We start from the raw sequence: 25,669 nt of genomic DNA, 5'->3' as shown, positions 1-25,669 counted from the left end.
TAAAATACTGCCTTGAAATTCAATGAAATTTATATTTCATGGCATGCAGTAATGGTGTGTCAGAGTCTTTTTTTTTTTTTTAAGAAAAATAATTTTTATACAAAAATGATCTCTTACTGAGAACCAAACTAAATATAAATGCGAAGGTCATCTTTAATTCCGACCCCAAACATATGCCAACTGCCCAAAACAGAGCATGAATCCCTCTCTCCTGCTAATACCGTCATCTGAAGCAGTGGCGGTCGTAGGTGGCCTGTCCTTACACATTTGCAGCCAGGTTGAGCACCTAGAGTAGCTACTTGTGCGTCAGTCAACCCAGAACCCCCTGCTACCTCCTGAGATCTCGAGTGCTAACTAAAATTCCCATTTAACTCCCATAACGTAGATGAAATTGAGTTAATTGCCAGAAAATTGATTATTACGGGTTCTAAAGAGGAATTTGTAGGATGCATAAGAAGCGCCCAGGGTCGTATTTAGATAGCAAGAAAAAGAATCCCAACTACTATTTATTAAATTATTCATAATTTTATTCGTAAATAATTTTACGAAATCAGTCGGCAAGAAAAAAATGCTAACTTTTCTCAGTATGTCTCTTGGGGTTCGTTCCAATGCGTCTACGCTAATACGGAAATGTACTTTAAATGTAAGCTGTGGTTTTGTGCTAGGAAATGAAACCCCATTTATGTGCCTCAGGGAAGAGCGCCAGATGTCGTCTCGTTTAGGGCCAATCACCTCCAGCAGTGAACTGGTTGGATAGCTCTGTTTAAATGCCCATTCAATGTTTGTTCGTTAGAGGTATTACTGATAGAGACAAAACTTCTAACGAAGTTTCACCTCCTTGCACATTCAATGCTTCATCTCTCTCTAGAGTTGGATTGGGATAAGATTTAGGACTGGGCACTCCCAAAAAAAAGTGGCTGATATCCCTCAGATTGTCCCTGTCAGAACCTCTTTCAAAGGATCACGAGGCACGCAGCGGCTACTGAACCCAACTGTTGTAGTTGAGGCATTTTACTCCTGGGTCAGTGTAACCTGCAGGTTGCAATTTCCCCGCTTGAGCCACGGTGCACCTTGAAGCAGGTACGCTGTGCAAACAGGGAAAGTGCACTCTATTTGGCAGAATGCACTGACCTCAGGGCTGCCCCCAGGGCAGCACATTCAAGAGAAATACAGAGTGGCTGCTTAAAAGCTGATTCACGTTTCCCTGTGCAAGTGGCAAGCCACCTGCACTTTTCAGATGGATTAGAGATCCCCTTGCACGGGGAGCAGTGAGACACTGCCCCTCTCTGCAAGGGGATATTTGGGGAGTCCACGGCACCCCTTTTCATCCCTCCAGATAGACGCCTTTGGAATGCATACTGAAAGTGTGCAACCTTTTTTTGGCACACTTTCAATGCGACTTCTAAAGTCATGTTTGCCTCTGCATCCCCATCAGTAATTTGGCGCAGGTGCAGAGGCAAAGAGTTTCCCTCATTTGCATGGGGCCATGCCCCCATGAAAATGAGGGAATGCCCTCTAATGATAGCGCTGGAGCTATATGTGCACCAGCACTATCTGTATTACAGAAGGGGCCGCACAAGCGTCTGTGGCCCCTTCTTTAATACCAAAGTGCCCCGGGTGAGGGTGCAAAGCAGCCACAAACACCTCTTGTGCCCCAGGGCACTTTGGGACTTACCTGATGTCCCAGGGCTCGACCTGCTATGGATCCTGAGCAACTGGGTTAAGTACCCCTTCTGCACTTGACTCTCAGTGGTAGCTGTGGGCGACCAGTGAAAGGCTCCCTCAAGGAGGAAGGGTAGAGGCAGGTAAGTGAACATAACTAATGACAAATCAATCAATCAATCAAAGGCATTTGTATAGCGCACTGCTCACCCGGAGGGTCTCAAGGCGCTGGGGGGGGGGGAACGCTACTGCTCGAACAGCCAGGTCTTGAGTTGCTTCCTGAAGGCGAGATGGTCTTGCGTTGTCCGGAGGTGGATGGGGAGGGAGTTCCATGTCTTGGCTGCCAGGTAGGAGAAGGATCTTCCTCCGGCAGTGGTTCTGCGGATGCGGGGGACGGTGGCGAGAGCGAGGCTGGCGGAGCGGAGCTGGCGGGTGGGCTTGTGGAAGGTCAGGCGGCTGTTGAGGAACTTGGGGCCCAGGTCGTGGAGGGCCTTGTGTGCGTGGGTGAGGAGTCGGAACGTGATTCTTTTGTTGACGGGGAGCCAGTGCAGGTCTCTCAGGTGTTCGGAGATGTGGCTGTGTCGGGGGATGTCCAGGATGAGTCGTGCTGAGGCGTTCTGGATCCGTTGGAGTTTCTTCTGGAGTTTGGCGGCGGTGCCGGCGTAGAGGGCGTTCCCGTAGTCCAGCCGACTGGTGACGAGGGCCTGGGTGACCGTCTTCCTGGTCTCGGTGGGGATCCACCGGAAGATCTTTCGAAGCATGCGCAGGGTGTTGAAGCATGAAGATGAGACGGCGTTGACTTGTCTGGTCATCGAGAGGGAGGAGTCCAGGATGAAGCCTAGGTTGCGAGCGTGGTCCGTTGGCTTGGGGGTGGCTCCCAGGGCGGGGGGCCACCAGGAGTCGTCCCAGGCGGATGGTGATGATCCCAGGATGAGGACCTCCGTCTTGTCTGAGTTCAGTTTCAGGCAGCTGTTCTTCATCCATTCAGCGACGTCTTTCATCCCATCGTGTAGGCTGGCTCTGGCGGCGTCCGGGTCGCTGGTGAGGGAGAGGATCAGCTGGGTGTCGTCGGCGTAGGTGATGATCTTGAGGTTGTGTTGACGTGCGATGGTTGCGAGGGGGCTCATATAGACGTTGAAGAGGGTGGGGCTGAGCGATGACCCTTGTGGAACTCCGCAGATGACTTCGGTGGCCGCTGACCGGAACGGGGGGAGGCGGACTCTCTGGGTTCTTCCGGCGAGGAATGAGGTGATCCACTCCAGGGCCTTCTCCTGGAGGCCGGTGTTGTTCAGGCGCTGTACCAGGGTGCGGTGGCAGACAGTGTCGAACGCTGCGGAGAGGTCCAGGAGGATGAGGGCCGCAGTTTCCCCATTGTCCATTAGGGATCTGATGTCGTCTGTGGCTGCGATGAGGGCGGTCTCCGTGCTGTGGTTGGCTCGGAAGCCGGATTGCGAGTGGTCGAGGGATCCTATGGTCTCGAGGAAGGCAGCTAGCTGTCTGTTGACGGTCTTCTCGATGACTTTGGCAGGAAACGGGAGGAGCGAGATGGGGCGGTAGTTCTTGAGGTCGGAGGGGTCTGCAGTTGGTTTCTTCAGCAGGGCACTGATCTCGGCGTGTTTCCAGCACTCCGGGAAGGTGGCGGTGTTGAAGGAGGCGTTGACGATGTCACGGAGGTGGGGTGCGATGATGTGGTCGGCCGTGTTGAAGATGTGGTGTGGGCAGGGGTCCGTAGGGGATCCGGAGTGGATGGTGTTCATTGTGCGTGTTGTGTCTTCGGTGCTGACTGGGGTCCAGGTGCGGAGGGTGGCGGTGGGGGGCATCGGTTCGGTGGTGGGGTTTGTGGTTGGTGGGCCGAAGCTGTTGTGAATGTTGGCGATCTTGTCGTGGAAGAAGGCTGCGAGGGAGTCGCAGAGGTCTTGCGAGGGAGTGATGTCATTGTTTCCGGCGTCGGGGTTGGAGAGCTCTTTGACGATGCTGAAGAGTTCCTTGCTGTTGTGGGTGTTGTTGTCCAGTCGTTCCTTGAAGGCTGTCTTCTTTGTGGCGCGGATCAGTTGGTGGTGTTTGCGGGTGGCGTGTTTGAGGGCCGTCATGTTGTCTGTGGTCTGGTTGGTGCGCCAGGTGTTCTCCAGGGAGCGGCAGTTCTTCTTGGAGGTGATGAGCTCGTCGGTGAACCAGGAGGCTTTCTTGCTGCTGCGTCTGCTGGGGGGGTTCTTCTTCAGTGGTGCGAGGGCGTCTGCGCAGTTGGTGATCCACTGTGTGAGGTTGTTGGCGGCTTCGTTGGGGTCCGTTGAGCTGGTGGGGGGGTTCTGGCTGAGGAAGGTGGTGAGCTGGTCGCCGGTGATCTTGTTCCAGCTCCTGCGGGGGGTTTGTTGAGGGTGGTGGTGGGTCGTCGTTTTACTGAAGCTGAAGTGGACGCAGCTGTGGTCAGTCCACTGGAGATTGGTGGAGTGGCTGAAGGTGACATATTTGCTGGATGAGAAGACTGGGTCAAGCGTGTGGCCGGCGTGGTGGGTAGGGGTGGTTACCAGTTGCTTGAGTCCGAGGTTGGCCAGGTTGTCCAGTAGAGCAGTGGTGTTGCGGTCCTTGTCGTCCTCCAGGTGGAAGTTGAGGTCCCCCAGGAGGATGTAGTCGGTGGAATTGATGGCGTGGGGGCTGACGAAGTCTGTGATGTCTTCGCTGAACTGTGTGCGTGGTCCCGGTGGTCTGTAGATGAGGGTGCCTCTGAGCGTGGTCTTGGGGTTGGTGTGTATCTGGAAGTGGAGGTGTTCGGCAGAGGTGAAGGTGTCATCGGAGTTGGTCGTGATGCGGATGGTGTTCTTGTGGATGATGGCGATGCCTCCTCCTGTCTGGTTGACGCGGTCCCTCCTGGTGATTTTGTAGCCTTCTGGGACGGCGATGGCGACGTCGGGTGCTGAGGAGGCGTTCATCCAGGTTTCCGTCAGGAAGGCGATGTCTGGTGCTGTCGAGTCGAGGAGGTTCCAGAGTTCGACGGCATGCCTGTGAACGGAGCGGGTGTTGAGCAGGATGCACATCAGGTGTTTGTTGCTGGGGCTCGGTTTAGTAGGTGCAGTGTTGGGTCGTAGGCTGGTGAAGCGGCAGGTCAGGCAGGTGAAGGGTCCGTGGGTGCGTCTCGGGGTGGCTCGGTAGCAGGCGGTGTTTCGGCCGGCGTTGAGTGCGTGGAGGGTTCTGGCATCGTAGCTGTGCAGGGTGTGCTGGCGAGGGCGCGGACCAGGGGGTCTGGCGCTGGGCGCGGTCCAGGCGCGGACGGGCGCAGACGGGCTTACCTTTGGCGCACCTTCGGCGCTCAGTCGGTGCTGCGCGGTCGCTCTGGGGGCGTCATAAGTAAGGAGCCGGGAGTGAGGAGCAGCTGGGTGGCGGGAGCGGTCCGGCGAATGGAATCACAGGGGGGCGGGGCCGCAGGGAGGCAGCGGCGGGAAATCCCAGGAGCAGCGAGCGAAGGAATCTGCAGGCAGGAGGTGGCAAAGGCAGGCAGGAGCGGCAGCAGTGAGTGGGGCGACCAAGCCCTGTGGAGGGCAAAAAGTGCACACAGGACATAAAAAATCAGTGTTGGGTCCAATGCTTACTTTTATAAGAATAAGAAGTATTTTGGCCCTCCTTGGTGGGTCATCTTTGGCCCTGGAGTCCAAGGTATTTTTTAAGGGGAGGGGGTCAGGCAAATGATGTCATAGAGCATGTCATGAGTGATGTAATATTTGAGGGCATAAGCAGTGCATGGCACGGCCGTAAATTATAGCTCTGCTAATTATACCTTGTGAATTTCTGTGTTTTTGTAGTTCGAACCATTAAAATTTTGACTGACATGTTCACCTAACTTAGCTATATATATATATGTATCATGAATTCTTCATTCAATGCAGCATTCAAATTTTCTGCCTTGTGTAAAGGGAAAAACATAGTGCACAGCCATATCTACTAAGATTGGCCTGCCACTGTTGTCATCCCCTGTGGTGATGTGCAAATAAGGATGCATAGGATTTGTATTGCAAGCATGACCTTCCAGTGCAAATTCCTATGCCTAGGCATATTTCAGTACAATCTTATACACTGCATGTGAGCTGTGCACTTTAATACACATGAAGTATTTTTTTTTTGTAGAAAACTAATTTCCCCTTTTGTCAGAATTCCTTTCAGAGGGCCACGGAGCAAGCAGAAGCTATTGGACCTAACCATTGGGGTTGAAGCCTCCTGACATCCTGGGGCCCGGCCTACTATGGGTCCTGAGCACTTGATTCATTGTGGTACCACAAGTCAAGCAGTAAAATACTCCTTGGCCAGAGGGTAGGTGGTAGGCATATAGACACACATTAATTGATGCATGAAGAGCAGCAGTAATAAGACAATTGTCCAGTCAAATACAAGCTTTTATGAAAAACAAGTAATATAAACACACAAATCATATATTACACACTAAGGGGCCGATGTACAAAGCTATTTATCATTTCTAAATGGACCGAATCGCTATTTCAGGCCGTTAAGAAGTGCTGCATTTGCTTTTCAGATGTACAAAGCCCAGGGAATGGTAAATTGTGATTTCTACTGAGTAGAAGGGGCCTCTGTGATTTAAACCCTGTATACATGGCCTTGTCAAAGTTTATTGGCGCCATGTACAAGGTACGTATTTTGTGAACACAGCTTTGTGTCATGCATGTTTCCCAAGATCTGCTCCAAAGCTAAATGTTGGTGTCACCTGGGGGGTGAGGTCGTGGCCACATCAGCACCTAGGCAAGCACCTGCGTGAACTATGCACAGAAACGTCCCTATTTCTATAGCCATCCCCCTCTCTCTCCATGTCGCTCTCTATGTGCTTATTCCTTCTCTTTTCGCCATCACCTACCCCGCCCAATTGCAATTTCGCCCTCAAAAACCGTGCTTCCTCTCAGCCTCCTCCTTTCAGTCTTCTCAGTCTCCCATTTCTCTGCGGATTATCATCCGAGCCAGGCCTGTCTGATTCAGCTCCAATTAGCAGGATACCCACAGCGGAGCCCATGGACCAAGACATACGCCCGGGGAGAGGAGTGCACCCTCACTACCACCGCGCTTTGTTTGTTTAGTTTTAAAGAGTTCTATTACTCGTCATACAGCTGCATTGCATGTACGGGTACCAATAGAAGTGAGAGGGTGAATGTGATCAGTTAAAAACAGTTTTAATGGGGAAAGCTAATGGATATAGTCGACTAATTGTTAGATGCTTTCCAGGCTCCCTAAAGGCTGACAGACACATTTTCGCTCACCATACAAGCATTTAAAACCCAGGTCTGAGATGGCACGATCCATGCTAGATTTTTAGAATATATTCATTTACCACGACTCTAAGCGGAAGAGATTAACACAGTGTTTATTTTAACCCCTTCGCTGCCAGGCATTTTCCCCCTCCTGTGCCAAGCCTTTTTTTGGCTATTTGGGGCAGTTCGCACTTTGGCCCTCATAACTTTTTGTCCACATAAGCTACCCACGCCAAATATGTGTCCTTTTTTCCAACATCCTAGGGATTCTAGAGGTACCCAGACTTTGTGGGTTCTTCTGAAGGAGGCCAAGAAATTAACCAAAATACAGTGAAATTATTATTTTTTTCAAAAAAATGGGAAAAAGTGGCTGCAGAAGAAGGCTTGTGGTTTTTTCCCTGAAAATGGCATCAACAAAGGGTTTGCGGTGCTAAAATCACCAGCTTCCCAGCTTTCAGGAACAGGCAGACTTGAATCAGAAAACCCAATTTTTCAACACAAATTTGGCATTTTACTGGGACATACCCCATTTTAAAAATAATTTGTGCTTTCAGCCTCCTTCCAGTCAGTGACAGAAATTGGCATGAAACCAATGATGTATCCCAGAAACCTAAACATTTCTGAAAAGTAGACAAAATTCTGAATTCAGCAAGGATCCTACAAGGGTTGTAGATCCTACAAGGGTTTCCTACAGAAAATAACAACTGAAAAAGAAAAATATTGAAATTGAGGTGAAAAAAACAGCGATTTTTCTCTACGTTTTACTCTGTAACTTTTTCCTGCAATGTCAGATTTTTTAAAGCAATATACCGTTACGTCTGCTGGACTCCTCTGGTTGCAGGGATATATAGGGCTTGTAGGTTCATCAAGAACCCTAGGTACCCAGAGCCAATAAATGAGCTGCACCCTGCAGTGCGTTTTCATTCTATACCGGGTATACAGAAATGGCCTAAAATAAATTTGCCCCCCCCAACCCTCCCCCCGGGAGCGACCCTTGCCTACGGGATCGCTCCCCCTGCGTGACATTGGCGCCAAAAAAAAGAAATCCCCAGTGCCTAGTGGTTTCTGCCCCCTTTGGGGCAGATTGACCTAAAATCGGCCAATCTGCCCCCAATGGGGGCAGAAATGGCCTAAATACAATTTTCCCCTCCAGGGGAGCGACCCTTGTCCAAGGGGTCGCTCCCCATCTCTAAAACAAAAAAACAAAAAATCCCCGGTGCCTAGTGGTTTCTGCCCCCCTTGGGGGCAGATCGGCCTAATCAAAATAGGCTGATCTTCCCCCCCAGGGGGGCAGAAATGGCCTAAAATAATTCCCCCCCCCCAGGGGAGCGACCCTTGCCTAAGGGGTCGCTTCCCTTGCGTGAAATTCCTGAAAACAAAAAAAAACTCCCTGGTGTCTAGTGGTTTCTGCCCCCTTCGGGGCAGATTGGCCTCATTAAAATAGGCCAATCTGCCCCTAAGGGGGCAGAAATGGCCTAAATATAATTTGCCCCTTGGAGGAGCGACCCTTGCCTAAGGGGTCACTCCCCACCTAAAAAAAAAAAAAAAAAAAAAAAAAAAAAAGATCCCTGGTTCCTAGAGGTTTCTGCCCCCAGGCCTTCCCAAAAAATGCCCCCCATTGGGAGCGACCCTTACCCAAGGGGTCGCTCCCTTATGCCAGTTAAAAAAAAAAAAAATCCCTGGTGTCTAGTGGGCGTTTCAAAAGCCGGATTGCAAGCAGAAAGGAAAAAAGGATTTTGAAACGCTCGGAGAGACTTCAAAGGGAAGGAAATACATTTCCTTCCCTTTGAAGCCTCTCCGGGCCTCACCCACGTGATCGAAAGAGAAATGCTGAGCATTTCTCTTTCGATCGCGCTGGAAGCTGAGCTTCCAGCGCGATGGGGGAGGCCAAGTGACAAATCAGCGCACGCTCGCGCGCTGATGTCACAGGGGGGGATGGGTGGGTCGGGGGTGGAAGGGGAAGGGCTTCCCCTTCCATCCCTGCCTTGGGGGGGGGTGGGTGGGGAGCACAGGGGGAGAGCGCTAGCGCTCCCCCCAGTTCCTGTGCCTTGGACGAGGTGACCTCGTCCAATTCACCCGGGAACCGGTGCCTTGGACGAGGTGACCTCGTCCAAGGCACCCGAAAGGTTAAATATTTAGCACGGATCCGGCCCTCGTGGTCTACATTGGACTCTGATGTAAAACAAATGATAACTAGGGGGTTTCAGGGTCACATTATTCCCAACTAAAACCTGCTATGTGCACCATCAAACTTCCAATCCCTAGCTTCTCATGCGCCTTTTGTGTAGTTCTCACGTTCGTACCAATGTGTTAGGTTGAGGGATTTCTTTCCTCTTACCTTGAGCGACTTCCTGTTGTCTAAGGTAATGTTAATGGTTGCAGGTTTTATCTATTCTTCTTGTTCAATGTGTATTTTTAGCATGTTGTGATGTAAGGATGCTACTTTCCTTCACTGATCGACATTCCCCTAGTGGCTTTCATAGGAAGCAACTTCTGGGGAATTTGGACCTTTTCCACTGGATCCCTGTAGGCCTGTGCAAATTGAACCCAATTTTCTTTGCAGAAATGACATAACATCAGCCACTGCCCGTTCATAAGGGTGGAGGTGAAATAGTGATTCGGACCAGTAAGAAATGTACATCTGGTCCAATGTTCCTTGAACAAGATGATAAAATGCAAGTTCGGCTCCAGGAGATGTGTGTCCTCCGCATATCTTCAGTCTAATGGCACAACACCTTAACCCCCCCAATAAAATCTGGAATGCCTTTTTAACATCTGGAGTTTTTCCTTCGTGCTGGAAAACAGGTATCACTTTTGACACTCCTAAAATGGCTCATGCTGATACAAGTGTGTTGAGTAATTATAAGCCTATATCTCTACTTCTACCTCCTGCTAAACATCTAGAGAAATTGGTTGAGCAACAACTGGCTTTGTGGAGGCCAACTCTATTCTCTACGATTTGCAGTCAGGTTTCCGTGCAGGTTTTAGCACTTAGATGGCTCTTTTGGTAGTGGCAAAGTTTGTTAGGGGGAATCATAACAACACCATGCCTGTTATGGTGTTGCTTCTTGATCTGTTAGCTGTGTTTGACACCCTTATTGCACACTATCTTGTTGAACAGACTGACCAACCTGGGCATTCGGGTTAAGGACCTCTTGTGGGTCAAATCATTCTTGGGGGGCAGATCCCAAAGGGTATGCTTACATCCACATTTTTCATCTCCTAAACCACTGTTATGTGGTGTGCCACAGGATTCTGCCCTGAGCTCACTTTTGTTTAATCTTTACCTTTCCCCCTTGGTGGATCTCATTGAATCCTGGGGTGTAAAGGTTATGCCATACACTGACAACACCCAATTGCTTTTCTCCTTCCAAGAAAACACAGAGGCTGCTTTTGATAATAGTAAAGGGTGTCTTACAGGAGTGACAGTTTGGATGAAAGATAATTGTTTTAAAAAATCCTATAAAACTGAAGTGTTGGTTTTTAATCAAACTCAACCCTCTCCACCCTCAATTTGGTGGCCCGCTGAACTAAATGCTTCACCCGTTTCAACACCTTTGGCTAGAAATCGTGGCTTCACTCATCATTCCTGTAGGAAGTTGGCTCTGAATATACTATTTCAAAGTAAGAAAATAGTGTGCACAGAGTCCAAGGGTTCCCCTTAGAGGTAAGATAGTGGCAAAAAGAGATCATTCTAATGCTCCATTTTGTGGTAGTGTGGTCGAGCAGTAGGCTTATCAGAGGGTAGTGTTAAGCATTTGTTGTACACACACAGGCAATAAATGAGGAACACACACTCAAAGACTGATTCCAGGCCAATAGGTTTTTATATAGAAAAATATATTTTCTTAGTTTATTTTTAGAACCACAGGTTCAAGATTTACAAGTAATACTTCAAATGAAAGGTATTTCACTCAGGTATTCTAGGAACTTTGAATAATCACAATAGCATGTACAGTTTTGACAAGAATGGCAATAAGCTATTTTAAATGTGGACACTGCAAAAATCAACAGTTCCTGGGGGAGGTATGTAAATGTTAAGTTCACAGGTAAGTAAAACACTTGCAGGCTTCAAAGTTGAGTCCAAGGTAGCCCACCGTTGGGGGTTCAAGGCAACCCCAAAGTTACCACACCAGCAGCTCAGGGCCGGTCAGGTGCAGAGGTCAAAGAGGTGCCCAAAACACATAGGCTTCAATGGAAACAGGGGTGCCCCGGTTCCAGTCTGCCAGCAGGTAAGTACCCACGTCCTCGGAGGGCAGACCAGGGGGGGTTTTGTAGGGCACCGGGGGGGACACAAGCAGGCACAGAAAGTACACCCTCAGCGGCACAGGGGCGGCCGGGTGCAGAGTGCAAACAGGCGTCGGGTTTCAAATAGGAATCAATGGGGAGACCCGGGGGTCTCTTCAACGATGCAGGCAGGCACAGGTGGGGGGGGCTCCTCGGGGTAGCCACCACCTGGGCTAGGCAGAGGGTCGCCTGGGGGTCGCTCCTGCACTGGAGTTCGGTTCCTTTAGGTCCTGGGGGCTGCGGGTGCAGTGTTGGTTCCAGGCGTCGGGTCCCTTGTTGGAGGCAGTCGCGGTCAGGGGGAGCCTCTGGATTTCCTCTGCAGGCGTCGCTGTGGGGGCTCAGGGGGGTCAACTCTGGCTACTCACGGGCTCACAGTCACCGGGGAGTCCTCCCTGTAGTGTTAGTTTTCCACAGGTCGAGCCGGGGGCGTCGGGTGCATAGTGGAAAGTCTCACGCTTCCGGCGGGAAACGCGAAGTCTTTAAAGTTGCTTCTTTGTTGCAGAAAGTTGCAGTTTGTTGAACAGGGCCGCTGTTCTCGGGAGCTTCAGAGGTCGCTGGTCCCTGTTGGATGCGTTGCTGTTGCAGTTTTCATCGAAGTAGGGAGACAGGCCGGTGGGGCTAGGGCCAAATCAGTTGTCGTCTCCGTCTTCACCGTAGGGCTTCAGGTCAGCAGTCCTTCTTCTTCTTTAGGTTGCAGGAATCTCTCTTCTTTGGTTCTGGTTTCCCCTAAATACTGAATTTAGGGGTGTGTTGAGGTCTGGGAGGGCACTAGCCAATGGCTTCTGGCCCTTTGGGTGGCTACACCCTCTTTGTGCCTCCTCCCTGTGGGGAGGGGAGCACATCCCTAATCCTATGGGGGAAATCCTCCTTCTACAAGATGGAGGATTTCTAAAAGTAAGAGTCACCTCACCTCAGGACACCTTAGGGGCTGTCCTGACTGGGGAGTGACTCCTACTTGTTTTCCTCATTATCTCCTCCAGCCTTGCCGCCAAAGGTGGGGGCAGTGGCTGGAGGGGCAGGCATCTCCACTAGCTGGGATGCCCTGTGGTGCTCTAACAAAGGAGGTGAGCCTTTGAGGCTCACCACCAGGTGTTATAGTTCCTGCAGGGGGAGGTGAAAAGCACCTCCACCCAGTACAGGCTTTGTTCCTGGCCACAGATTGACAAAGGCACTCTCCCCATGTGGCCAGCAACATGTCTGGTGTGTGGCAGGCTGGCAAAAACTAGTCAGCCCACACTGGAAGTCAGGTATGTTTTCAGGGGGCATCTCTAAGATGCCCTCTGGGTGTATTTTACAATAAAGTGCACACTGGCATCAGTGTGCATTTATTGTGCTGAGAAGTTTGATACCAAACTTCCCAGTTTTCAGTGTATCCATTATGGTGCTGTGGAGTTCATGTTTGACAGACTCCCAGACCATATACTCTTATGGCTACCCTGCACTTACAATGTCTAAGGTTTTGCTTAGACACTGTAGGGGCATAGTGCTTATGCACATATGCCCTCACCTGTGGTATAGTACACCCTGCCTGAGGGCTGTAAGGCCTGCTAGAGGGGTGACTTACCTATGACACAGGCAGTGAGAGGTTGGCATGGCACTCCAAGGGGAGTGCCATGTCGACTTAGTCATTTTCTCCCCACCAGCACACACAATCTGGGAAGCAGTGTGTATGTGCTGAGTGAGGTGTCCCTAGGGTGGCATAAGACATGCTGCAGCCCTTAGAGACATTCCCTGGCATCAGGGCCCTTGGTACCAGGGGTACCAGTTACAAGGGACTTATCTGAGTGCCAGGGTTGTGCCAATTGTGGAGACAAAGGTACAGTGTAGGGAAAGAACACTGGTGCTGGGGCCTGGTTAGCAGGGTCCCAGCACACTTTCAAATCATAAATTAGCATCAGCAAAGGCAAAAAGTCAGGGGGTAACCATGCCAAGGAGGCATTTCCTTACAATTCCACACTCTCCTTTGCCCTTCAAATGAAACAAATTTCATCCATCTGTTTCATGAAGTTGAAAACTTTAAAAACATTCCTTCATTTGGTTGCATAGGAGATAAGGAAAATGATGGTCCATGCCTTAGTTATCTCTCACCATGGACTACGTCAACAGCCTTTACCTTGTTCTCCATGAGTACTTTATATGCAGACTCCAGGTAATCCAGAATGCAATGGCTAGACTAATCACAAGAGTCCTGCGCAGCCATCACATTTCTCCCCATCTGGGACATTTGTATTGGTTACCAGTGGTACAGCTCATTAAGGGCCAGATGTATGAATCTAAGAAATCGCAATTACCGAATCGCAAAGGGCCATGTATCACATTTGCGATTCGGTAATTGCGATTTCTTAAAAATCGCAAATGCAATTACCGAATCGCAAATTGCGATAATGGCCCCATTCGCAGCTATGGGCCTGTTGGCCTGAAACAGAAATCGCAATTTGGGAAATGCAAAGGGCCAGGGTGCTGGGGGCCTAAGGCCCCCTCTCCTGCACCCCAATTTAGTTTTTTGCATATGTAAAGTACACACATGCCAAAAGAGCATGTGTGCTTTCCATATTTAATTTAAAAATGCAGTTATACTGCATTTTAAAATTTTGCACCAGGTTACCACCTGGTTGCAGGTCATGGTATTTTGCAAGTGCAAAATACCATTCTGCAAAAAATCGCGATTTTTTTCCAGAATTGCTTTGCGACCTGGAATCCAGGTCGCAACGCAGAAAATCGCAATTTTTGCGATTTTCATTTTTTGGTCTGCGAATGCATTTGATGCATTGCAGACCCCGATTTTGCACTCGCAAACGGCCGATTTCGCAGTTTGCGAGTGCAAAATCAGTTGATACATCTGGCCCTAAATGCTTCCTTTTAGAGCATTCCATGGTGAGGCCCAGCAATATTTGTTGAACAGACTGTCTTCATATACCTTAGAGAGAGTACTTACATCCAACAACAGTCACTTCCTACGTATCCTTAAATTCCTGAAGTCTTGTTGTGAAGGCAGTTCTTTTACTGTTCTCACTGCTAAATTATGGAATAGTCTCCCACCTAACCCAAGTAGAGTTGAGTCTCAAACAATCTTTAAAAATCAACTGGAAGCCTGGCTATTGGACAACTCTTAGCTTAAAATTATTTGGCTGGCTCTTCACTGTCTGCTAGAGCCCTGGTACGCCTCTGTTTGAAGCAGCTGTGCGCTTTATCAAATGTTGATTGATTAATTGATTGATTGATTGATGGAAAGCAGCAGCCCCAACCCTCCCGGGTTTTCCGAGGCTTCCCTCCCTGGGGGCTGCAGTGGAGGTAAGTTTTATGTTTTTTTAAATATTTGGTGCATATGTATAGGTATGTATGTGTGTGTTTGTGAGTGAGTGTTGTGAATGAGTGTGTGTTCAAGCGGGTATGAATGCATTGGTGTGAGAGAGTATGCATGTGTACGTGTGTGGCCCACTGCCCCATCCCTGCTAAAATTACCGGCCACCACTTCATAAAATTCTCAGAAAATTATGTGCAATTACATGCAATGCTGATCTGGTATTTTAATATAGAAACTTTGTTCCAGCACCACTTCCATGTACATTACAAAACTTTATGTTTTCAAAACAAAGTTTTAAGCCTTAGTCAGGCAGTCTTAGAACCAGCCGTATGAAAAGATCATCAGTCCAATACGTTCATCATATAAAATTATATTCTTTATTCAAATCCTTCTTTTTTTTCCCCAAAAGTCTTTACATTGCTATTATTCTCCCTGAAACTAATGTGTTTAGTCCTTTCACAGGACTTCTTGAGGGCTGCTATATGTTGTGTGTTGTTCAACTGTCCCCAATTCATGTGAAGTGTTATCAGAGATTGTTATGTCCTCTCGATTACCTGAAAGCCCGATAAGCCCATCTGTATGTTGGCCATTGTACATTCCTGTTATATGTAATGTATTGCTCCACAGTCTCCAAGCCGCATAAGGGAACCAATTCCTTCCTCTCACCTCTGTACATCACGGGGCCTCCCTAGTATCAGCATGCAACAGTCCTGACCATTATGTGATCCCTGTGGGCACAAATCATCCCACCTCCACCGGCTGCATTATTCGCTTGATTTGGCAAATCAAGCAAATACTGCAGCCTGGTGGAGTCGGGAGAATTTGTAAGCCCTGAAGAAGTTTTGTGAAAGGCCGAAACATTTTGGCTATGGGGAGAATAAATTCAATGTAAAGACTTTTTGGAAAAGAAGGAGAACTTGAATAAAGAATACACTTTTTTATGATGGAAGAAATGGACTGAGGATCCTTTTGTATGGATGGTTCTATTACTGCTAGACTAAGGATTAAACCTTTATTTTGAAAATATAAAGTTTTAGAATGTACATGGAAGTGGTGCTGGAACGACGTTCCTATATTTATGTGTGTATGGGACATTTTGTCTTATGAGGAAGGTGAAAGGGGCTGGCCTTCTGACTCCTTGTACCCGGGTCTCTACAACTGATTCCTACATTAGATAAGTGTAACAATAAATGCCTCAGCCTTTTTCGTAATTTGTTTGTTTTACACTACTATTTTCAAAAACGTGCAGCTTCTGACAATGCCTCATGTTCTAAAGGATACAGTTATGACTTTCTCCACAGGAACAAAAAGTCATTTTGAACCACACTCCTACCTCTAGCTGCCTCTGTACGTTTTGATTCCTAGATGTGGGCCCACCCTGTTCACTTCCTCCAAAAAGAGTTCCTTTTGCAGATGCGTCTTGCATCAAACATGTGCACTCTCAAAGATCAACTTTTGACAGAGGTGCAAGGGATTAAAGTAGCAGATTCAGTCTTATTTTCAGGAGACTAATAACTGCAGGAATTCATATTTTTAAGATGTGGAGGACAGAATCCATAGTCATGGTATGACACGTGGCTTAGCATACACAAATCCAAAACAATTTTAGTTTCTATTAAGTACAAATAATGCCTTCTGTGAGGAACACCTGTTTCTTCCTTGGAATCTTGGCACAAGCAACCCCCCCCCCACCAGTGCAGAAAAGTGTTTGTAGTACATGTGAATACTCAAATAGCAATACAAAGTTAAATCAGGTAACCTTGCAGGGGTGTTTGAAAGGTTAAATTAGTCTGTGATTGGCAACAAATCCCTACATATTCAAACTGATGTTCTCACAGCTTGCCCACCTAACCTTTCCAGCAATTCAGCTCAGTTCTTTTTTAAGGGGTACACTTAACTGTTACAGCTATGTCAAAGACTATTTACTACCATCATTTCAGAAGTATTACTCATTTCTGCCTCGTTCCATCCTTCTCCAAATGCTTCCCATGGATAACCCAGTCTTGCCCTATGGATCAAAGCAAGTCATTTCCTCTTCACATTTCGTCTGCCCCTTCCCATGCTGTGCAGGGCTGCACTTGCTGTACACAAAAACACGAAGTCCTGTGGCCTGGTCCTTCAATCAGTAAAGATGTGAATGGGGCTTGTGAGGCAGGTTTTGCGTACTTCCTACAGCTCATTGCCCCCAGTGGCCCTTTCAAGCCAGTTATTTGTCGACTTTATCAAAAGGGCTAATTTTGAAAAATGCACAGATTTCCTAAAACCCCTAAAATCACGTTTTTGTCAGCTGCTGTGTTTTGACCACGGACTAACACGCGCATGTTTAAACGTTTTCCTTGTTTTTAGTAGATAAAAGGGAGGGAAATATTACATTTAACTTCGTACATCAGAATTAAACCTTGTGATAGTTGGGCAGTATGTTTGCGCTCAAATAAATCCAACTTTCCAAAGTAGTCAAATACAGCAATGAAAACACAAAACACATTTTCAGATACTGGACACATTACATGCAGCTGTCCTCTGAGGTGAATACATCGTTGTTAAATCATTGAAATAAACTCCTCAATATGGGATAACTCGTGTCCTCTCAGACATGAAATATGAGGTTATCTGTATTGAAACAGATCTTTAAACACCTACAGACAAAACGTAAAGCGTGGTGGAATTAATTTGTATTTTCGAAACGAAAATATTTGATAACCTTGATTAATATGCATGAGGACACAGATGATCTGCATTTGGTTCAACACTAACCCATCTTTGAAAGGATTTGAAGGCTCAATAGTAATGTGAGCTAGATATTTATAATAGATATATGATTGGAGATGTCTTTTAGTAGCCAAGAAAAAAAGTCAGTCATAACAATGGCACATGCAACAAACCTGAAACTATAACAATTTATTGGTTATGTTATTAGCAGTGTGTATTTACACGTTAAATGTTATGAATGACTTCGTGACTTGGGGAAGTATAGCATGTACTCTTCAATCTGGAACATATAATTATGAATACCAGAATTTCACTTAATATTTTGAGACTTTTCAATAAACTCTGCTGTCAGGTTTGGAAAACTGGCAGAAGAAATAAGCAATATTACAGGCTACTTAACCAATGAGGAACACTAATTTGAAATACCAATCATAACAAGACAAGGCAACCAGGAGGGTTTGAAGGGAAGGAGTAAAATACCCTTATATACTGTGATCAGATGCCATTTGGCCACGTGAAAGTTTATCTGCAGATTCTGAGAAATGTACATTGTTGAGCATTCCATTACTATATTCGGACTAGAAGGGCAGAAACAGCCATACTTGACTGAGTAAGAAATCACTATGTCAGCTCTTTGCTCTGCAGAGATTGGGATTTATTTCTAGAAAACTCTTTCACACAGCCCATGGTGTTTGATTTCCATCCATCACTTTGATGAGAATGATGACCAGTAACCCCAAAGGCTGGAAAGTTCCTTATTCATGGACAGAAGGGTGGTGGAGTATCACTTGAGCATTATCCTTTAATACTGGAGGAAGAAGCAAGCAAACACACTTTCATGACACATATGCCTTTGATCACAATTCAGTCCATCACGTTTCCTGAGAGATTTTTCTTTTAAACGTTCCTTGTTCCTCTCTACAACTTTCCTGGTAGCACTGCACTATGTATACCTTTCATAACCTAATCCCATTTTAATTAAATCAATTGTTGATCTGAAATGTAGGAATCCCTATTTGTGTTAAATATGTAAAGCTTTATTCACCCTCATTCTTAAATATAGTCAAAATACAATCAGTAAGGTCCATTTGTTTGCCCCACAGTGGGCTGGAAACGTCTAATGTCATCCAGCCATCTTTCTTTTCGTTGTGTAAAAGATACTAAACACATGATGTTATTGTTGTAATAGTCATGATATGTTGCATCACTAGTGTAACAAAGGTTCCTGCAGTCTCCATGATACGGTGGAGCCTCGAGCTCCAGGGGGTGCCCCTCAGCACAGCACCTGGCCTTGGTGAGTCTGGTGGGGGGACCCTCCATGTTCTTTGCAGGGAGGCCCCCTCCAGTTTCGTTCCGCCTCCATGAGTGGCTTCTCCATTAGGGTGGAGGAGCGTCCGCCCCCCTGCCAGCAGTGGTAGCTGCAAAACCTTTTCAAGAAAAAGATAATAAACTGGGTTTATTATCTTTTTCTTGAAAAGGGGTGGGGCCACGGGGGCGATAAACACTTGAGGGGAGAACACAGAACACTCCCCTCAGGGCACATATGTGTTTGGCCCGCCGTCTTGGGCCGGCCAAATACACATGCGCAGTGGGCTCTCTCCAGCCCAGCAACACAGTTGCTGGGCTGCAGAGAGCCTGCACAGACTCCCAGTCTGCCTGGGAGTGTCCTAGCTGGGCGCTTCCAGCCAAACCTTGACACTGCACGCTCTCAGACAATCCTGACACTGCTCGGAGCAGAGTCAGGGTTGGCCGCAGGGCAGGCTGGGAGCCTGTGCCTGCAGCATGCTGAGGAGACGAAGGGGCGGCAGCAGACAGAGCACAGCGTTCCGGTAAGTTTAAAAAAAAAAATAATTATTAATATTTTTACCCTCCCGCCACCCCTCCTACACCCCGCCACGCGTCGCCTCGTCCCTTTAATAGTGAGTTGACCGTTTCTGGACCGATTCACAAAGGCACCCTAAGAGTACATCAAAAAGTACTTCTGTAGTACTGCTTGTTGTACTCATAAATGCTTATGTGAGTTGGTACCAAAGTGTATATAAAAGGCAGATGTGGTGTCTTGTGGGGATTACTTTAGAGATTTTGCGCATTATTGGAAGAGAGACTCTACAGAAAAATATGATAAATGTAATATGTCTTGGAAACAAGGCATTGGGAAGCACACAATTTGGGAAGTGAAGAGGAATTTAAGCAGGCAAACTTATTCCCTGCTCAAGTTCCTACAACACTGAGACCTACTACAGAATATGAAGTCCGAGAAACACCTGTTCTATGATAAGAGGCCACCTATTATATTAGAAGCAACTCGGAAATAACGTGTCACTTCATGATACAAAAAATTATCATGGGAGAGAGAGAACTCCTCATTCTTAGGCAGATATTGAGTTCACAGAAACCCTGAAGACTCTTTTATAAAGCAATCTAAAAGATCTGCTTCTTCAGGGCATCAAGGGATGAAGGGCATAAATGCAGAGAGTCACTTTGTGTGTCTGGTCTGAATCACTAAATGACACTTGTGTTCATGTACATAGAGGGAGATGTATACAGCAGATATAGGGATAATAGCAGAGAAGTATCTATTTAGAGTTTGTTCACACCTAACTATGCAGTGTATTGTAGATGGCCCTTTGGACTGCTGTGAAAATGTATTGGATGTACAAACTGCAAATTCAGAGCTATCCTTGGTACGTAATGGCTCACCCACTTCGAGATTTTGCTTATGCGAAGAGCTTGGCTTGTATTTCCCTAAATCATACTACAGTCAATAAAATGTCAAAAGACACTACCCTGAGGTGCACCACAATAGCACATAAACATCAAATCAAATCACAAACATTTATAAAGCGCGCTACTCACCCGTGCGCGTCTCAAGGCGCTAGGGGGATGGGGTTACTGCTGCTCGAAGAGCCAGGTCTTGAGTTGCCTCCGGAATGCGAGGTGGTCCTGGGTGGTCCTGAGGTTGGTGGGGAGGGAATTCCATGTCTGGCCGCCAGGTAGGAGAAGGATTTCCTACCTGCTGTGGTGCGGCGGATGCGAGGGACGGCGGCGAGAGTGAGGTTGGCGGAGCAAAGTTGACGGGTGGGCGTGTAGAAACTGAGGCGACGGTTGAGGTATTCGGGTCCCTTGTTGTGGAGGGCTTTGTGTGCGTGGGTGAGGAGCCAGAAGGTGATCTTTTTGTTGACGGGAAGCCAGTGCAGGTGTCTCAGGTGGGCGGGGATGTGGCTGTTGCGGGGTATGTCGAGGACGAGGCGGGCGGAGGCGTTTTGAATTCGCTGCAGACGTTTCTGGAGTTTAGCGGTGGTTCCTGCGTATAGGGTGTTGCCGTAGTCCAGGCGGCTCGTGACAAGGGCTTGGGTCATGGTCTTTCTGGTGTCGGCGGGCATCCAACGGAAGATCTTTCGGAGCATGCAGAGGGTGAGGAAGCAGGAGGATGATACAGCGTTGACTTGTTTGGTCATGGTGAGAAGTGGGTCCAGGATGAATCCGAGGTTGCGTGCGTGGTCTGAGGGGGTTGGTGCGATGCCAAGGGCCGTGGGCCACCAGGAGTCATCCCAGGCGGACGGGGTGTTTCCGAGGATGAGGACTTCTGTTTTGTCTGAGTTCAGTTTCAGACGGCTGAGTTTCATCCATTCTGCGACGTCTTTCATTCCATCTTGCAGGTTGGTCTTGGCGCTGGTGGGGTCCTTGGTGAGGGAAAGTATCAGCTGAGTGTCGTCGGTGTAGGAGGTAATGTTGATTTTGTGTTTGCGTACGATGTCGGCGAGGGGGCTCATGTAGACATTGAAGAGAGTCGGGCTGAGCGAGGAGCCTTGTGGGACGCCGCAGGTGATCTCGGTAGGGTCTGAGCAGAAAGGAGGGACGTAGACTCTTTGGGAGCGGTTGGAGAGGAAGGAGGTGATCCAGTCCAGGGCCTTTCCTTGGATCCCGGTGGAGCGGAGGGGGGATATTAGGGTTCGGTGGCAGACAGTGTCGAAGGCAGCCGAGAGGTCGAGGAGGATGAGGGCGACTGTTTCTCCGTTGTCCATCAGAGTTCTGATGTCGTCTGTGACTGAGATGAGGGCGGTTTCTGTGCTGTGATTGGCTCGGAATCCGGATTGAGAGGGGTCGAGTAGGCTGTTGTCTTCAAGGAAGTTGGTAAGTTGCTTGTTGACGGTCTTCTCTATGACTTTGGCAGGGAAGGGGAGGAGCGAGATGGGGCGGAAGTTCTTCAGGTCGCTGGGGTCCGCCGTAGGTTTCTTCAGTAGGGCGTTGACTTCTGCGTGTTTCCAGCTCTCGGGAAGGTGGCAGAAGCAAACGAGCTGTTGATGATGGTCTGGAGATGCGGGGCGATGATGTTGTCGGCTTTGTTGAAGATGAAGTGTGGGCAGGGGTCCGAGGGGGCACCGGAGTGGATGGAGTTCATGGTGGCTTTGGTCTCTTCCGTGTTGATGTGAGTCCAGGCGTTGAGGGTGATGGCTGGGGTTGCAGGTTCTGTTGTGGTTGGCTGGGTCTGGTGTCCGAAGCTGTCGTGTAGGTCGGTGATCTTACGATGGAAGAAGGCTGCGAGGGAGTTGCAGAGGTCTTGTGAGGGCGTGATGGTGTTGGCGTTAGGGTTGGAGAGCTCTTTGACAATGTTGAAGAGTTCTTTGCTGTTGTGAGTGTTCTTGTCCAGTCTGTCTGTGAAGGAATTTCTTTTGGTGGCGCGGATCAGTTGGTGGTGTTCGCGGGTAGTGTTCTTGAGGGCAGACATGTTCTCTGCGGTGTGGTCCTTGCGCCAGGTTTTCTCGAGGGTGCAGCAGGTTTTTTTAGATTCCTTGAGGGTGTCTGTGAACCTGAGAGGTTTTTTGGTGTTGGTCTGTCTTGGGAGGCGTCTGAGGGGAGCGAGGTTGTCTGCGCAGTTGGTGATCCAATGCGTGAGGCTGAGGGCTGCGTTGTTGGGGTCGGTGGAGAAGGTGGGTTGGTTGTCGCTGAGAGTGGAGAGAAGCTGTTCCGCGGGGATTTTGTTCCAATGTCGGCGTGGGATGGATTGTGTGCGGAGGTGGCGAGTCTCGCGTCGGAAGGTGAAGTGGATACATCTGTGGTCGGTCCAGTGTATTACGGAGGAGTGGCTGAAGGATACGTGGTTACTGGCGGAGAAGATGGGGTCAAGAGTGTGTCCGGCAATGTGGGTGGGGGTGTTCACCAGTTGCTTGAGAACGAGGTTGGCGAGGTTGGCGAGCAGGGCGGTGGTGTTGGGGTCATTGTTCTGTTCCAGGTGGAAGTTGAGGTCACCGAGGAGGATGTAGTCCGGCGAGGCAAGGGCGTGCGGGGAGATGAAGTCAGTGATAGAGTCGCTGAAGAGGGCGCGTGTTCCAGGGGGTCAGTAGATGAGAGCTCCTCTGAGGGTGGTCCTGGGGTCTGTGTGGATCTGGAAGTGCAGGTTTTCGGAGGCGAGGGGGGTGTCTTCGGTGGAGGTGGTGACATTGATGGAGTTCTTGAAGATGATGGCGATTCCTCCACCGACTTGGTTGGTGCGTTCTCTCCTGGAGATCTTGTAGCCTTCGGGGATGGCTATGGCGATGTCGGGGGCCGAAGAGGCGTTAATCCAGGTCTCAGTGATGAAGGCGTTGTCCGGTGCGGTGGAGTCCAGGAGGTCCCATAGTTCAACGGCATGCTTGTGGATGGAGCGTGCGTTGATCAGGATGCATTTGAGGTGGTTGTTGGCTCGTGGGCTGGTGGCCGGGGTGGTTTCGTGGTGGAAGATGAGTTTGCAGGTGAGGCATCCGAAGGGTCCATGGGTGCGTTTAGGGTTGGCTTGGAAGCAGGTACTGGAGCGCCCCGGGTTGAGGGCATGGAGGGTGTTGGGGTCGTAGCGGTGCTGTGGGGGTTTGGGAGTGCTGGGGGCAAGGGATTGGGGCGCTGGGCACAGTCCTGGCGCGGACGGGCGCAGATGGGCTTGCCTTTGGCGCGCCAGCAGGGCGGCCGCACATCGGCTGCCATAAGAGGGAGGAGGGGAGGAGGAGGGGTCAGCTGGGGGCGGGAGGGGGGTGGCGAATGGGAGCAGGGGGGGAGGGGCCGAGCAGGAGGTGGCGGCAGGAAAGCGGAGGGTGGGGGGGTCAGGTAGAGGGGAGGGGAGAAAAGATAGGGGAGGCGGGACTACAGAGGAGGAGGGGAGTCAGGAAGAACAGAAGAGAGAAGAGTCAAGAGAGAAGAGAGAAGAGTCAAGAAGAAGAGTAAAGAAGAAGAGGAGAGAAGAGTCAAGAGAGAAGAGTGAAGAGTCAAGAAGAAGAGGAGAAGAGTCAAGAAGAAGAGTCAGGCAGAAGAGGAGAGACCTGAGAAGCAGAGGGGAAGCGTCCAGAAGATGAGGAGAGGCCACAGAGGAAGAGAAGGGACATGCAGAGAAAAGTACAGAGGAGGAGAAAGAACACGCAGGTCGGGGTGCAGGGGAGGAAGAAGAACAGAGATGAAGAACACAGATGAAGAACACAGAGGAAGAACACAGAAGAAGAACACAGAAGAAGAACACAGAAGAAGAAAGAACACGCAGGACGGGGTGCAGAGGAGAGAGAAGAACACAGATGAAGAACAAAGCAGGAAGAGAGCGTGGTGAGGAAGAGGAGAAAAGAAGAACACAGATGAAGAACAAAGCAGGAAGAGAGCGCGGTGAGGAAGAGGAGAAATGAAGAACACAGATGAAGAAAGAAGAAAGAACACGTAGGTCGGGGTGCAGAGAAGAACACAGATGAAGAAAGAAGAAAGAACACGCAGGTCAGGGTGCAGAGGAGAGAGAAGAACACAGATGAAGAAAGAAGCAGGAAGAGAACGCGGTGAGGAAGAGGAGCGGGGCCGAGGAAGAGCAGAGCACGCAGCAAGAGTGCTGCAGAAGAGGGCAGAGAGCGAAGGGAAGAAGGACAGCAGAGGTGCGGAGAGAGGTTGGAGGAGAGAGCAGAAGTCAGAAGACAGAGGTACAGGAGAAGAGAGGTGAGTAGCGCGGGGCTGGGCGAGGGGCTGGGCGGGGGGAGTACTTACTGTTTTTAGCAGGTCTTGCTGGGAGGTGTCAGGAGCCTGGGCTGGTGGAGCTGCAGCGGCAGGGGGAGCGACCTACCCTCGGGTCAAGGGTCGCTAACTCTGCTGCGCAGCGACCGCCATAAGAGGGAGGAGGGGGAGGAGGGGTCAGCTCGGGCGAGGGGCAGGAGGGGGGGCGACGAATGGGAGCAGGGGGGGCGGGGCCGAGCAGGAGGTGGTGGCGGGAAAGCGGAGGGTGGGGGGTCAGGTAGAGGGGAGGGGAGAAAAGATAGGGGAGGGGGGTTACAGATGTGGAGGGGAGTAAGGAAGAACAGAAGAGGAGAAGAGTCAAGAAGAAGAGTAAAGAAGAAGAGAAGAGTCAAGAACCGAAGAGAGAAGAGTCAATAAGAAGAGTAAAGAAGAAGAGAAGAGTCAATAACCGAAGAGAGAAGAGTCAAGAGAGAAGAGAGAAGAGTGAAGAGGAAGAGGAGAAGAGTCCGGAGAGAAGAAAAAAGGGTCAAGAAGAAGAAGAGTCAGGAAGAAGAGGAGAGATCTGAGAAGCAGAGGGGAAGCGTCCAGAAGATGAGGAGAGGCCACAGAGGAAGAGAAGGGACACACAGAGAAAAGTACAGAGGAGGAGAAAGAACACGCAGGTCGGGGTGCAGGGGAGGAAGAAGAACACAGATGAAGAACACAGATGAAGAACACAGAGGAAGAACACAGAAGAAGAACACAGAAGAAGAACACAGAAGAAGAAAGAACACGCAGGACGTGTGCAGAGGAGAGAGAAGAACACAGATGAAGAACAAAGCAGGAAGAGAGCGTGGTGAGGAAGAGGAGAAAAGAAGAACACAGATGAAGAACAAAGCAGGAAGAGAGCACGGTGAGGAAGAGGAGAAATGAAGAACACAGATGAAGAAAGAAGAAAGAACACGTAGGTCGGGTGCAGAGAAGAACACAGATGAAGAAAGAACATGCAGGTCGGGGTGCAGAGGAGAGAGAAGAACACAGATGAAGAAAGAAGCAGGAAGAGAACGCGGTGAGGAAGAGGAGCGGGGCCGAGGAAGAGCAGAGCACGCAGCAAGAGGGCTGCAGAAAGGGCAGAGAGCGAAGGGAAGAAGGACAGCAGAGTTGCAGAGAGAGGTTGGAGGAGAGAGCGGAAGGCAGAAGACAGAGGTACAGGAGAAGAGAGGTGAGTAGCGCGGGGCTGGGCGAGGGGCTGGGCGGGGGGAGTACTTACTGTTTTTAGCAGGTCTTGCTGGGAGGTATCAGGAGCCTGGGCTGGTGGAGCTGCAGCGGCAGGGGGAGCGACCTACCCTCGGGTCAAGGGTCGCTGTCTATTTTTGGAGGCCAAAGAGCTGATCATAGAAGTAATATTTACTTAGGGCCTGAATATCAAGACTCCAAAGACAGTCTTGAGAACTAAAAAGGAAATCTTTCCGAAGATGAAGGAATAATTATCAAAGTACATCCAAAAGAGTATTGGTACCCATGATTTTAT

Source organism: Pleurodeles waltl, chromosome 3_1 (assembly GCF_031143425.1).
Source record: "Pleurodeles waltl isolate 20211129_DDA chromosome 3_1, aPleWal1.hap1.20221129, whole genome shotgun sequence".
Classification (NCBI taxonomy): Eukaryota; Metazoa; Chordata; class Amphibia; order Caudata; family Salamandridae; genus Pleurodeles; species Pleurodeles waltl.
This window is presented reverse-complemented; position numbering follows the sequence as displayed.